The sequence below is a fragment of the Fundulus heteroclitus genome, chromosome 9 (assembly GCF_011125445.2).
Source record: "Fundulus heteroclitus isolate FHET01 chromosome 9, MU-UCD_Fhet_4.1, whole genome shotgun sequence".
Lineage (NCBI taxonomy): Eukaryota > Metazoa > Chordata > Actinopteri > Cyprinodontiformes > Fundulidae > Fundulus > Fundulus heteroclitus.
In genome coordinates this window covers 25,991,470-26,003,658 of record NC_046369.1, presented here as the reverse complement: position 1 = coordinate 26,003,658, position 12,189 = coordinate 25,991,470, and the positions used below count along the sequence as shown (strand labels likewise).

At 39.0% G+C, this 12,189-nt stretch overlaps 1 protein-coding gene across 1 annotated transcript in view; it reads right to left on the bottom strand.

Moving 5' to 3' along the window:
* Positions 1 to 12,189, bottom strand: part of lingo3a (leucine rich repeat and Ig domain containing 3a) — a 49,320-nt gene that overhangs the window by 7,690 nt on the left and 29,441 nt on the right. The gene's annotated exons all lie outside the window — the stretch shown is intronic.

Below are 12,189 nucleotides of genomic sequence, written 5' to 3'. Positions count from 1 at the left end.
CCAAGTTAGGTTTTTTTTAAGAAAGAAATGGAAAGGCTTTGTGTGTTTTAGGGTTAATAATACTCTGTGATGGAGCAGGGAGGACCTTTCAGGGGAAAATATTGCTGAAAAAGTAAGTGAAACCCATCCTTATTAGTGAGTGAGTTTGGTCAAATACAATTAGAGTACTAGATATCTAATACTGATTATACTAATTTAAAATGAAAATGCATATGTAAAGAGTTTTTATTCAACAGAAAATTGTTTCTTTACTTTCATTGACAACCTGTGTTAACTTTTTATTGTAAAATAAATATTGAAAAAAATAACAGAAGAACTTAGGTTTATAAGAGCTTTACTAAAACATAAAAATGTATCCCAGACATAGCCAATTAGGCTGCAATAAATGATGAGCGTCTCTGCATGTCTGCAAAACTCATTGTTTGATTACATGGTTTCGTTGAAGTCAAACATAAGTTTATCTTCTTGTTCTTAAACACATGTGAAGAAAGGCCAATTATTTTTGAGGCATTAAAAGAATTAGGTCAATAATTACATTGTTGCCAACAAACTAGTGGAGCCATAAAGTGGCATTTTTCTGTTTGTAAGTCAAACACAAATTTTAAATCATCTGCAACTCACTAGTTGTTCTTAACATTTACCCTCATCTAGAAATCAGATGTGATTTTTTTTTATTTAGTATTAATTGTTTGTGGCACTAATGGCCTGTAATGAAAGTAGGCTGACAGGGAAAGGGGTTGAGAGAGAGGCGGCAGACATGTGGCCAAGTTCCACAAGCCAAACCCAGGATGGCTGCATCGAGGATATAAGGCCTCCATATAAAGGCTGCATACTCTACCGCTGCTTCACCGTTGTACCCTACATGTGAACTTTTGCATGTGAAGTATGAGAACCCACGATCTAAAGAATGATGAACAGCTCAGGTCTTTTCATTTTGTTAACTAAGTTGTATGGGATGCATGTATGTTATGTGTAGACATGATCCTGAGAAATTAGAAGAATTTCAAAAAATCTTTAAAAGCAGCATTCATTGTTCAATGAAATGAGTGAGAAAACAGTCAATGTCCAAAGGAAGAATTTTAAAAACCTTCAGAAATTTCAAAAAGTGTTTCTCATGATGAGTTTAAAAGATTACAAGCACCAATGGATCACTTGCAGCAGTTTTGCACATTGTTGCATGTATCATTATAGCTAGAGTGATAAAACGAGAAACAATGTGCACAACTTTGTTTGTAGTTTGCAAAGAAATTGATACATGTTGTTACATAAAGGTGATGAAATCAAAATGTAATCCTATTGAGACTGATTCATTTTGGAAAAAAAATTACTTTAACTTATTTACAATAACTTATTTACTTATTCTTATAAAATGCAGAATTGTAAAATGGGACCAGTCTGCTAATGCAAGCACTAATTATGTATTACTGCTTTTATTGTGACATGGCAGAATCTACGCATTGTGTTTTATGTAACACCCTCGCCTCAGAGCAAATGTTCTCTGTAGCTTTAATGTATTAAAGTTAGCTCATGTTTTTTCAAAAGTGCACAATTAAAAGTAGGTCTGACAGAGGAAGGGTGATCTGTGAATTGTAAATGTTTTAAATGTAAAAAAAATAATAATAAACTGCTGGAGTTCCCTGCCTGTGCACTAGGTGTTACAGACTGTCAGACTTCAATGCGTTCAAAGTGAAAGACAGACTGCCAGTGAAAATCCGAGATAAAGTCCTCCTCTTGTCCTGCCCTCTTGCAGTTCTTGAGACATGCAGATTACACTTGTCAGGTTCCTGTGAAGCTGTACAAACCTGATTCTGCCTGAAGCAGTGAAATACTTACAAAAGACATGTTCCCCGTTTCCAACTAAGCCACGTTGGACTACGACTCAAATATTTACTCACTGAAACAAAGCATGAAAGGATTTCATTTATATCTGACATTTAAAGGTACAATAGCAGCAAGAGGCTATTAAAATTCTAGTGAATATCACCAATTCATGTTTGCCTTTTTCTAAATGTTAATGAGCATGAATAAACCACCGCCTCCTAAAAGTCACATTACAATATTTAGTACTCATCTGTTTGATCGCATTGCATCAGCTGCGGAGAGTTTTTAGTTTTGATAATATAAAAAACAACTGGGAATATGATGCTGTTAAAATTTCATAAAAGACGCTTTTGTAAAGAAGATACGGTTGCTTTTCACTTTCATGATCTGACACGGAGCAGATAAATGCGTGACAGATTAGGGCCGATGATGCAAACAGATGGGCTCATTGGTTTCTAGCAACCCTCTGTTGTTTCACGTTTGATTTCTGAGGAGTTGTTTTAATTAGAATTATGAGGCAGTTTCTTTGTTCGTGAGAACAGATCAGGTGTCTGATATCTTAATAATAAATGCTTGTTTCAGTCATCACCTTCCGCATTGTGTATCTACAGATGTGTCTATAATGACAAACATTTACATCTTATTTATTATAATCACAGCATGCATCTTTAAATAGACGGGCCCACGTATACCAACTTCATGTTACAGCTTTACAAAGCCATCAGCATGACCTATTTTGCTCAAATTTGAAAGGTTGTTAGCACAGCTGCCTTGCGGCAAGAAGCTCTGCGTTTGAGTCCTTTATTCGTGGACTTTGCATGTTCACCCTGTAGATGCCTGGACTCTCTCCAGGTACTCGCGTCTCTCTAAATTGCCCATAGATCTGAATGTCTGCTTTCAGGATTGTTTGATCTGTGCATCTCTGTGATGGACTGGTGACCTGTCCAGAGTGTAGCCCAGCTCTCACCCAATAACCGCAGGAGATAGGCACCAGCTCCCTCATGCATAGTGATGCAATGTAACCAAGAATAGACTACCTAACTAATAAGGAAAGATAGAAAATAAAGACTAGTACTAAAACTCAGGTGTCAGTGATGTAATTCCAGACTGGCTTTGACATATTCAAGTCAAAGAAAGTAGCAGGTATTATCAGGTATTTCCCACTGTGATGTATGGCTAATTTCTTTAAATACACAGATTTATGTGAAAAAAAGATCTGAATGTCATATAACTAACTTACTTCAACTGCTGGTTCCACTTTGAATTCATTCACAGTGTTAAGTCTTCATATTTCAGAACATTTTAAAAATGCAATGCCCGCTTAAACATGTGAAGTGGTAAACAACCCTGACTTCCTCTGCCACTTTCACTCTACGCAGCCAAAGCAGGCACGGGTCCTTTTTCAATCTCTTAAGCGCAGATGGTTAAGGAGGTGCTCTGCAACTGTTGTGCTCTTTGACTGCAGCTCAATTACCATCTAAACACTGCAGATACTTAGCGAGAGAAGGAGACGGAGCGGGAGACTAAAATAGCTAAATGCAGGTTAGGTATGGCATAAAGAGCCAGATTTAGAGCGTGGAGTGGGCTGCAACAGCAGGAGACTCTGAGATGTTCTGATACTTTTTCTCATACACCTAACCCTGCATCATTCGTTTCACTCAATAGACATCGAAATTAGCTCGTGGGGTACATCTAAACACAGTGATATGGAAAATTAAAACAGCGACTTGCGAGCCCCCCTCATGCTTCATGATGATGGTTCGTTGATTGGAATAAAACAGAGGCTGCTGAAAAACTCTCCATCAGTGATATAAACATGATTCAAATGTTTCCTTTAAAATAAATCTCAACAAATGATAACATTTGTCTAAACTAGTGTTGTGTCAAATTTAATAGCACTGTTATGTCAGAGTAAAATAAATATATTAGGGGCAAATAATAGCACTGGAGAAATATACGTTTGTCCTAACGACTATTTCTGAATGCAGACCGTTTGATCCATCCGTCCATCCGTCCGTCCGTCTGTGTTTTTGTGCTTGCCTTCAACAGGACCTGACTCGGACTAATCTGCAACAGAACATGGAATAAATCTACCCGAAAGAAACTCATGCTGCAGGTGTTGGATACAACTGACAAATGGGCAGCAAGCGTGTTGCAGAGTGTGTAGGTGTTGCCAGAAAAAAATCACACAGACAGAAGTTCAACATCTAAAGAGGCTCTTCAAGTGGCTGTGCTCACTGATTTCTAGCCCGCCCACACAACACACTTTACATAAACCCGATTCTGTTTGCGCTAGAGCGTGCGTGTGTGTGTGTGTGTGTGTGTGTGTGTGTGTGTGTACGCTCCACTGAAGCATCCCTCAATGAAAAAACAGTAGTCATTTACACTGAGGGAAGCCATTGTCAGTGTCCACAGGGAAGCCTCGCACCTCCTGGCAGCTCTAACACACATTCACGGAGAACATTACGAACACTCAAAATTACAACGTGTGAGAGAAAGGGCCCAGGGCTAAAAGTGACTGGGATGCTTGTTCCCTTTAATGTCCCTTCCACCTTGCAGTGTAGTGATGGATTGTTGTTTCCGGCGGGGTCATGCCACCCACCACAGGCAAGGACAGCCAGTCACGGAGGGAGGAAGGAGAAGCTGCGGGTGATAGCCATCTATGTTTTATGCAGATGTGAATAAATGTGTTTTAGGAGTCTTTGGAGATGGAGAGGAATTATGATTTTAATGCATGAATGTGCATGCACAGTGCCTAGCAAACATAGTCATGTCCCTTGAACTTTTCAACATCTCATGTCACAACCACACATTTCAATGTATTATGCTGGGATTTGATGTGATAGACCAACAGAAAATAACGCACAATGGCAAACTGGAACAATCTAAATTTATAAATCTACCCCTTAAGGGTGTGGTGCAACAAATTGCCTTCAGAAGTCGCCTAATTAATTAACATGCATGTGATTTAATCTCTATAGATGTAGATGTTCTGTACTTCGAGAACATTAGTGAACAAAGCAGGGTCAAGTTAAAAACTATATCCTATGCGTGGAAAATCTCATGAAGCGCTGTTCAATTCATGTGGCATAACTACAAACCTACCAAGACATAAACCATCCACCTAAACTGCCAGGCTGAGTAAGGAGAACATTGATCAAAGACACCAAAAGACCCATAGAGAAGCTGCAGAGATCTACAGCTAACCCGGGAGAACGTGGTGAAAAAGCAACTATTCATGTGCTGCATTTCACTAATCTGGCCATTATCGAGCAATATGGAGGAAAATGTTTTTGGTTGAAAGAAAGTCATAATAAGTCATGTTTAGAGTTTGTCACAAGCTATGTACAGGACAGAGCAAACAGACTGAAGAGGGTGTTCTGTTCAGATTCAACCAAAATTTGACTTTTTCTAGCTTACCTCCTACAAAACTAACACTGTCTAGAACCCTGATCACCTTGTCCCCACTGTGAAACATGGTAGTGGCAGCATCATCCTGTGGCTGTACTTGTCTGTACCAGGAACAGGGAGCAGGGAGGATCAGAGCTGATGGGGAGATGAATAGTACTGAATATGGAATAATCTTGCATCAAAATCAGTTGGAGACTGGAAAATGTAAAGCTAGGGCGAAGGTTCACCTTCCAGCAGGATTACAACCTTAACACACAGCCAGCTCTACAATGGGAGGTTTAGATCAAAGCAAACTCGCATGTTGGCATGGCCCATTTAAGGCCCAATTTCAATTAGAAATCTTTGGTAAGATGAGAAAAGTGTTATTTGCAGAGGTTTTGCATCCAATATGACTATTCTGCAAAGAAAAAGAGAGGGAAACAATTTCATTGTCTAAATGTAACGCTGTACATGTTTGTGCAACAAAAGGTTGACTGAGCATCACACTTTTCAAATTGTTTGTTGAAATTCTTTAAAAATGTACCAATTTCCTTCCATGTCACTGTAATGCACTCCTTTGCATTGATCTCACACACAAAAACCCAGTAAATCTCAGGATAAGATGGATGATTGGCATCATGTCCAAACAGCCCAGTCTTTTATTAGATTTCCAGCAAATATATTTGAAACTTTTACCATACACGATTTATGCAAAACGATCGTTAAGTGTGCATGCTTATTACAGTGAGACAATATGGGGAGATTGCTAGACTGCAGTTCTGTGCTTTGAAAAGCATAAACAGTCAAACCAAAGGGCACCTAGAGGTGATTAAGAATGTGCCTTGCCATGTGCGGTGAATCTTTAATGAGCGAAAACTGTTTCAGGGCTCATGGGTTAAAGGCTTCACCGAACAGAAGCTAAATAATTGACGATGTTTTGCTACATGGCCATGACCCACTGGCATGCTGGGTTTGACCTCACCTGGAGCAGTAATTGCCAAAAAAAAATGAGACGGAAAGTGGGTAAAGACACACGATACACTCAAAAACCACCTACAACATTACATTCAACCGAACCGCAACCTCTTTGTCCCTTTCCTTGTTAGTACGACTGATGAAGGTTTTTAGTCAGCTTAATATTCAGTGGCTGGAGTTTAATGTAGACAATTAGAAACAGTTGGTAAAGGAAGTTTTCAAAAACAAAATCTAGTCTTCCCAAATCATGTCCAGGCCAGAAAAACCAAAGCACAGCACCTTTTAAAACTACAAACTGCATTCAAATTAAGTTGTGACTTATTTCCAATGGAAAATTTTGATTGGATGTGAAGTTATTTTTTTTTCAATAGAAGAGTAAAAATATGGCGGGGGGGGGGGGGGGGGTGTTCTTGCTTCTGTACAAGTTATCCTTAAGTAGCCGCTAGCACTTCACTCTCAGTTATTTGATGTTTCTTTTGAGAGAATAAAGGTTAAGATGCCCTCCACATGCTCTCCATTTTGGTCCTACCTTTATAAAAGATCAACTGGTGGGAGATTTGGAGTCTTACTTTTGCCATTAGTTTGACTTTGGCTCTTTTTGCAAGAGTTAACCATCAGAGCATAAAATAAAAGACATCTATAAAGACCACCAGACTCTATTTAGGGAAACCAAAGTTGGACCCCACATCAAAAATATCAGCAAAAACAAATATACAGGAAATCAAAAAATATCTGCATTAGACATAAACACAATAGGCGCTTCGTTCTTCCTGTGGAAAGGTCTATGTTGGGTCAGTCGTCCATAATTATGCGCTCATCTGCGGTCAGTAGGGGCACAGACTGTTTAATAAGTAGGAAAGCCAATTATTAACCTTTACCCCAAAGGAAATAACTGTTTTTTTCTAATTAATGTACTCTTTCTGTAAGTTGTGTGCTTGTTTTAATGTAAAAATGTTACTTTTACCTCAAAATGTTACTCACTAAAACTCAGCAGAAACATGGTGTCTAGAATAATGTTAATGTTCTCTTTCTCCTTGGAAAATAATATGTACATTGTGTGGTGAAAAAAGAGATAAACACAATAAAAATGTTTAATGCACAGACAATGTGCTGGTAAAAAAAACAGAAGCATTAGATTAACATCAAAATTTAAATAAGGTCAAAGATATATCACATTACCAGCAGCACAGTCCTCAAAGCCTGTACTAATTTGACAACTCTGAGAAAAACAACTTAGCATTTCCAAAGGAAATATTGTATAAGTAGAACCTCAGTGCTTTGAATTAAATTGAATAATTAACTTCTTTTTGATTTGTCGCCTTTCTGCATTCAAAAGTTAAACATGTTGTCTATCTGGAGAATTCAGGAGTGTGGCTAAGAGGAAATCCATTAATAATTATCTTACAGAAATTGCTGCCGTGCATCAATCTGACCAAGAGCCCAAAATAACCCAGTGTTCAGAATCTATTAGCAATAAACACTACAGTGTTCTCAACATACAGCTCAGACGTTTTTTTTGTTTTTTTTTTCCCCAGTCGTATAAAATACAAGTAAATTACTACTTAGGAACAATTTTAAATTGAAACTTGGGTTGTAAGATATCAGGATAAAACTGCTGAATAGTCCAGAGCAAATATTGATTAACCCACAATTTCCTGACTCTTTTTTTTCTTTACTTTAATCATAAAGTCATACCGCTCTGTGTGAGCTTTAGCATTTTAATCACTAAAAATATGAAAAAATATTGCTGACATGCAGAATTTGCATGCATGGCAATTTAAATATACTGTCCTGCATAATAATGCATCCAGACAATCCTTGTGAATGCAATATTGCACACATTGATATTCAAACATGTTAAACTCAATGCAATGGTGCAGCGCTGATAAAAACACCGATAAAAACCCAAACAGTCCTGCTTTAAGAGCATCACTGCGCCATAACCTAACGTCTCTTGTAACCTCTGTCTGCCAGTGACATAAGAAGAATGAGGAAATTGGTTTGTTGTAAGAGTAGATTATTTTTTTCCCGGTTCAATAATGTTTGCAAAAGTAATTGGAAAAAAAAACTAGTATTTTGTTTTGTAAAGGTTGAACTACATGCAATGTGAGCTTGACTGATTTTAAAGCAAAGTCTGGCCAGCAAGTAAACGTAAGCATTGGCCACAACCTAAAGCAACACCGTAAACAGGTTCACAATACAAACGTGAGACTGATAGTTATAAAGAAAAGGATTATTTCAATTCCTCGTTGGTTTTGATGTTGTTATACTGTATATTTACCTAAAAACAGCATTTTACATGTATTAGTTGTTCAGCAAAGGCTGCAGTTAACTTCCAGCTGTTTTGATTACTATTTGAAAGACCTGGTAAAGTCCAGGCTTTAATAAAATGTTTTATCATGTCCTGAAACGGAAATGTTCACGACTGAAAGTGGGAGTATTTACTTTTACAAGGCAATTCATAAACCACTGTCTATAAATTCTTGTATCACCTTGGCTTAAATATTATTTATAGCTTCTCTTAGTAAAATTCAAGCACAGGCAAGCAGGTGAGCCAGCCATTGCAATTTTAAGCTTAATTTGGTGCCTAGGAACGATGTGTTATTCGTTTTTATAAATTAGCACTGATGCATGTTTGCAACTAAAGGTAAATACATTATTTTTGTTTTCAAATCGAGCACTCCCACACAATCCGAGCCCTCCGAGCGCAGTCACTTTGAGTTAATACAAAGAGATCTGTGGCTCCAAAGAACATGGAGTGTGATGCCACGCTCTGCGGGGCCACAGGCCATCACTGTAATGGAGGGTGAGGCGTCCTCCCACAAACACGTCCGCACGCTCTTTTGAGGCTTATTCAACCATCAGCAGTGTTAGTGCTGCGACACACAACCTCGAACACCTTCATTAGCAATGTTCTGTAACAGTGATTCATCACCGTGCTCCATTAGTTTTGGCCTATTATACGAGTGGCAGACCTATTTATCCTCAGCTTCTTTATTTCATGGCTTCATGAGAGTTGAAAGCTCACGCTGAACAGACCAACGATGACTGAAACTCCAGAGCCGAGACGTTGATGCTGCCAGTTTGTTTTTGGTTTTTTAATCTGATGTTTTTTATTATTATTATTATGTGAAAATAATCCTAAATTCACTGTTCACTTTGGGAATATTGCTAAACGGCTGTAACGTGTGACATGCCTTTTGATATCGGTGAGGCTTGTAGAAATGGGAACTATTAAGACAGAGTTAGGAGACGACTTGTTTGACTTTAGCTTAAAGAGAGGAAAATGACTGCTCCTCTACACAAAGCCGCACGACCAATCAAGACATAACATGGCAGGCAATTAGTGGCAGAAATGCCGGTTGAAAAGCTCCAGGAGAACAGTTCCAGTCTTTGTGCAGCGTTGGGCTAATTGGCCCTCTGGCTCTGTTCTCACGTTTATTGGACTGACATTAGAAATTTCTGACCCAGCAAGCAAGCAAAATAAACACGTTTCCTGACACGTCAAACTGTTCATTTATGTCTGTCATTTTTAATGCCGCTTTACAATTTCACAAAAAAAGCCTGTGTCATTCCTTTAATTGGAAGCCACATCCTTTTGGTAATAAAAGCAAAAAGGAAAAAAAAAAACAAGAAAATAATTGGTTGACCCCATGTAGGTCTGGAACAACATGGATGTCGTAGAAGAACCCACCAGAACTGTCTGTGTTTTCAGCCAGCTTACTGCGAGGACAGGCTCCCCCGCCGGCAGCCGGCCCAGTAAATTGCCGACCTCTCCGTTTAAGCCCCCCGTGTCCAGCGTTTGTCAGTCACCCAGCCGCTATTCTCCTCAAGTCCCGCTTTCAGGCTACATGCACAACTTTAACAGGGATGAAAAGTGACATCCTACAAGGAAACTGAGGACATAATTGGAGGCACTGGGAGGGCGGGCAACTGTTCCCGCTTAGTGAAATGAAAGAAAAAAGGTTCATTCGTTGTTGCTCAAATCTGCTGGATATGTTTGATTAAAAAAATAGTACCATAAGCCCTGACTGTGTTTTTCTAATATCTGGAAAAAAAAGAGAATAAAATAACCCAGTTTGGAGGAGATGCGTGTCCCTGAGACTACTGATCAAATACAAAATGTAATGGATGGAAACGTCCGTTGCTCTACGGTTCTGTCTTCAGAGCAAATGGCTGACAGCCACCTCTTCTGCTTTGATTGCTCAGTATGCATGGCACCTGCTCAATGTATCGCTCCGCAGCTCCCTCTTCCATTCCCATTACTCTGGTCTAATAGAAAGCTGGGACCAATACAAGTAATAACTCTATTGTCGGTTTCCCACTTTATCAGCGAGTTCAGACAAAGCAGGCTGGTTGTAATTTGTGCGCCGACAATTCATTATCTGGCTTTATTGCTCACAGAGAAATGCGCAAATAACGGCTCATTTGAGCAATTATCCCATAAAGAAGTGAGTGAAGTATGACAAATCATTCTGAGGACATGATGTGAAATTACTCCTCTGTAAATGGGTTTCAATGGATAATGCTGCGTTCAATTTTTCTTGGGTGTGGGAGCTCTGATTTGGGGGATAAGACTGCAACCCCGCTGAGTCCCTAGTTGGAAAACAGGTGGGATTTTCCTCGTTTTCCCAAAGCTGTGGTGCAACGTGCTGTTAGCATTACATGGTGATAATGGGTTTCTCTCTTTTAATGCTTTCCTCGCTGCATGAACATGCTCAAAAATAGCCAATATACATAGAAATGCCACAACATCTGTCAGAGGTGCTTATAATAATGATAATAATACATTTCATTTGTAATACACTTTATATTTATGCGACTCACAAAGTGCTGCACGATAAAGCAGGTAAGTGCTAAAAAATAAAAACGCAAGGAGAGCATGAAAATAAAAAGATAAAATAAACAAAAATAATAGGGAAAAGGAGCTAGAGTTCAATCAAAAGCTCTCCTGAAAAGGTGGGTTTAGGCCACGTTTTAAAGCCTCCACTGTCTGTGAGAGGGTACATGTTGAGGTCTGTGGGGTGAGAAGTTCCTTGACTTCACTGGTGGGTAAGGAGGAAGACCTTGTACTCAATCCTGGCATGAAGACTGAGGAGTGATTTGAGGATGGGGGTGATGTGGTCATGTTTACGCACCCTCAGCACCTTATAGATAGTATACATGGATTGTTTGTTACATTTTATATGCCAGCTAGAGCTGGACAACATATTGCAAATGTATTGTTATCACTCTAACAACATTACAATTAGGGGTGTGCAAAATAATCGTCATGACGATGCATCGCGATTCTAATATTCGCGATCCAATGCATCGATTCTTGACGGCAAGAATCGATTATTAATTTAAAAAATTAATAAATAAAATTGCATGAATGGTTGGCGAACATCAGCCAAAAACAAGTGGAATACAACTTCCAGTCCAGTAGATGTCGCTGCAGATGTGTTGACGCCCGCTGCCTTGTGTCACAAGCATTTCCGGCCGCGAGATACTGCGACGAGTCGTTCATAAACAAAACATGGAGGAGACTGAGAACATTCGCCCGGCTCCATCACATGTCAAGTCAGATGTTTGGACGCTTTTTGGCTTTAAAAACAAAATTCATATGACGCACATAATTTGCAAACACTGTTACATCGTGATGAAATACTGTGGGAACACAACAAACTTAAAAGGCACACGCTGAGGCGCCATGCAGAAAAACAAGAGCCGCGAGCGCCACAAGCACTGATTAAACAAACAACACTCGATTGCAAGCTAGCCCCAATTTCTACACGCGCAAACATTTAAATGTTTTCATTTAATTGGTTTAAAGGACCACTAAGGCCATGTAAACGGCACTGATTATCCTTATTTTGTTATTTTAAGTTTCATAAATCCTAAGCACTTTTTGTCAGTGTGTCCACTCCAGTAATAGTAATAATTGTGTCCAGTTACAGTAATGTTTATTTTCACGGCAATACCTCCAAAAGTCATTTCAATAAATACAGCTATGTATGAATT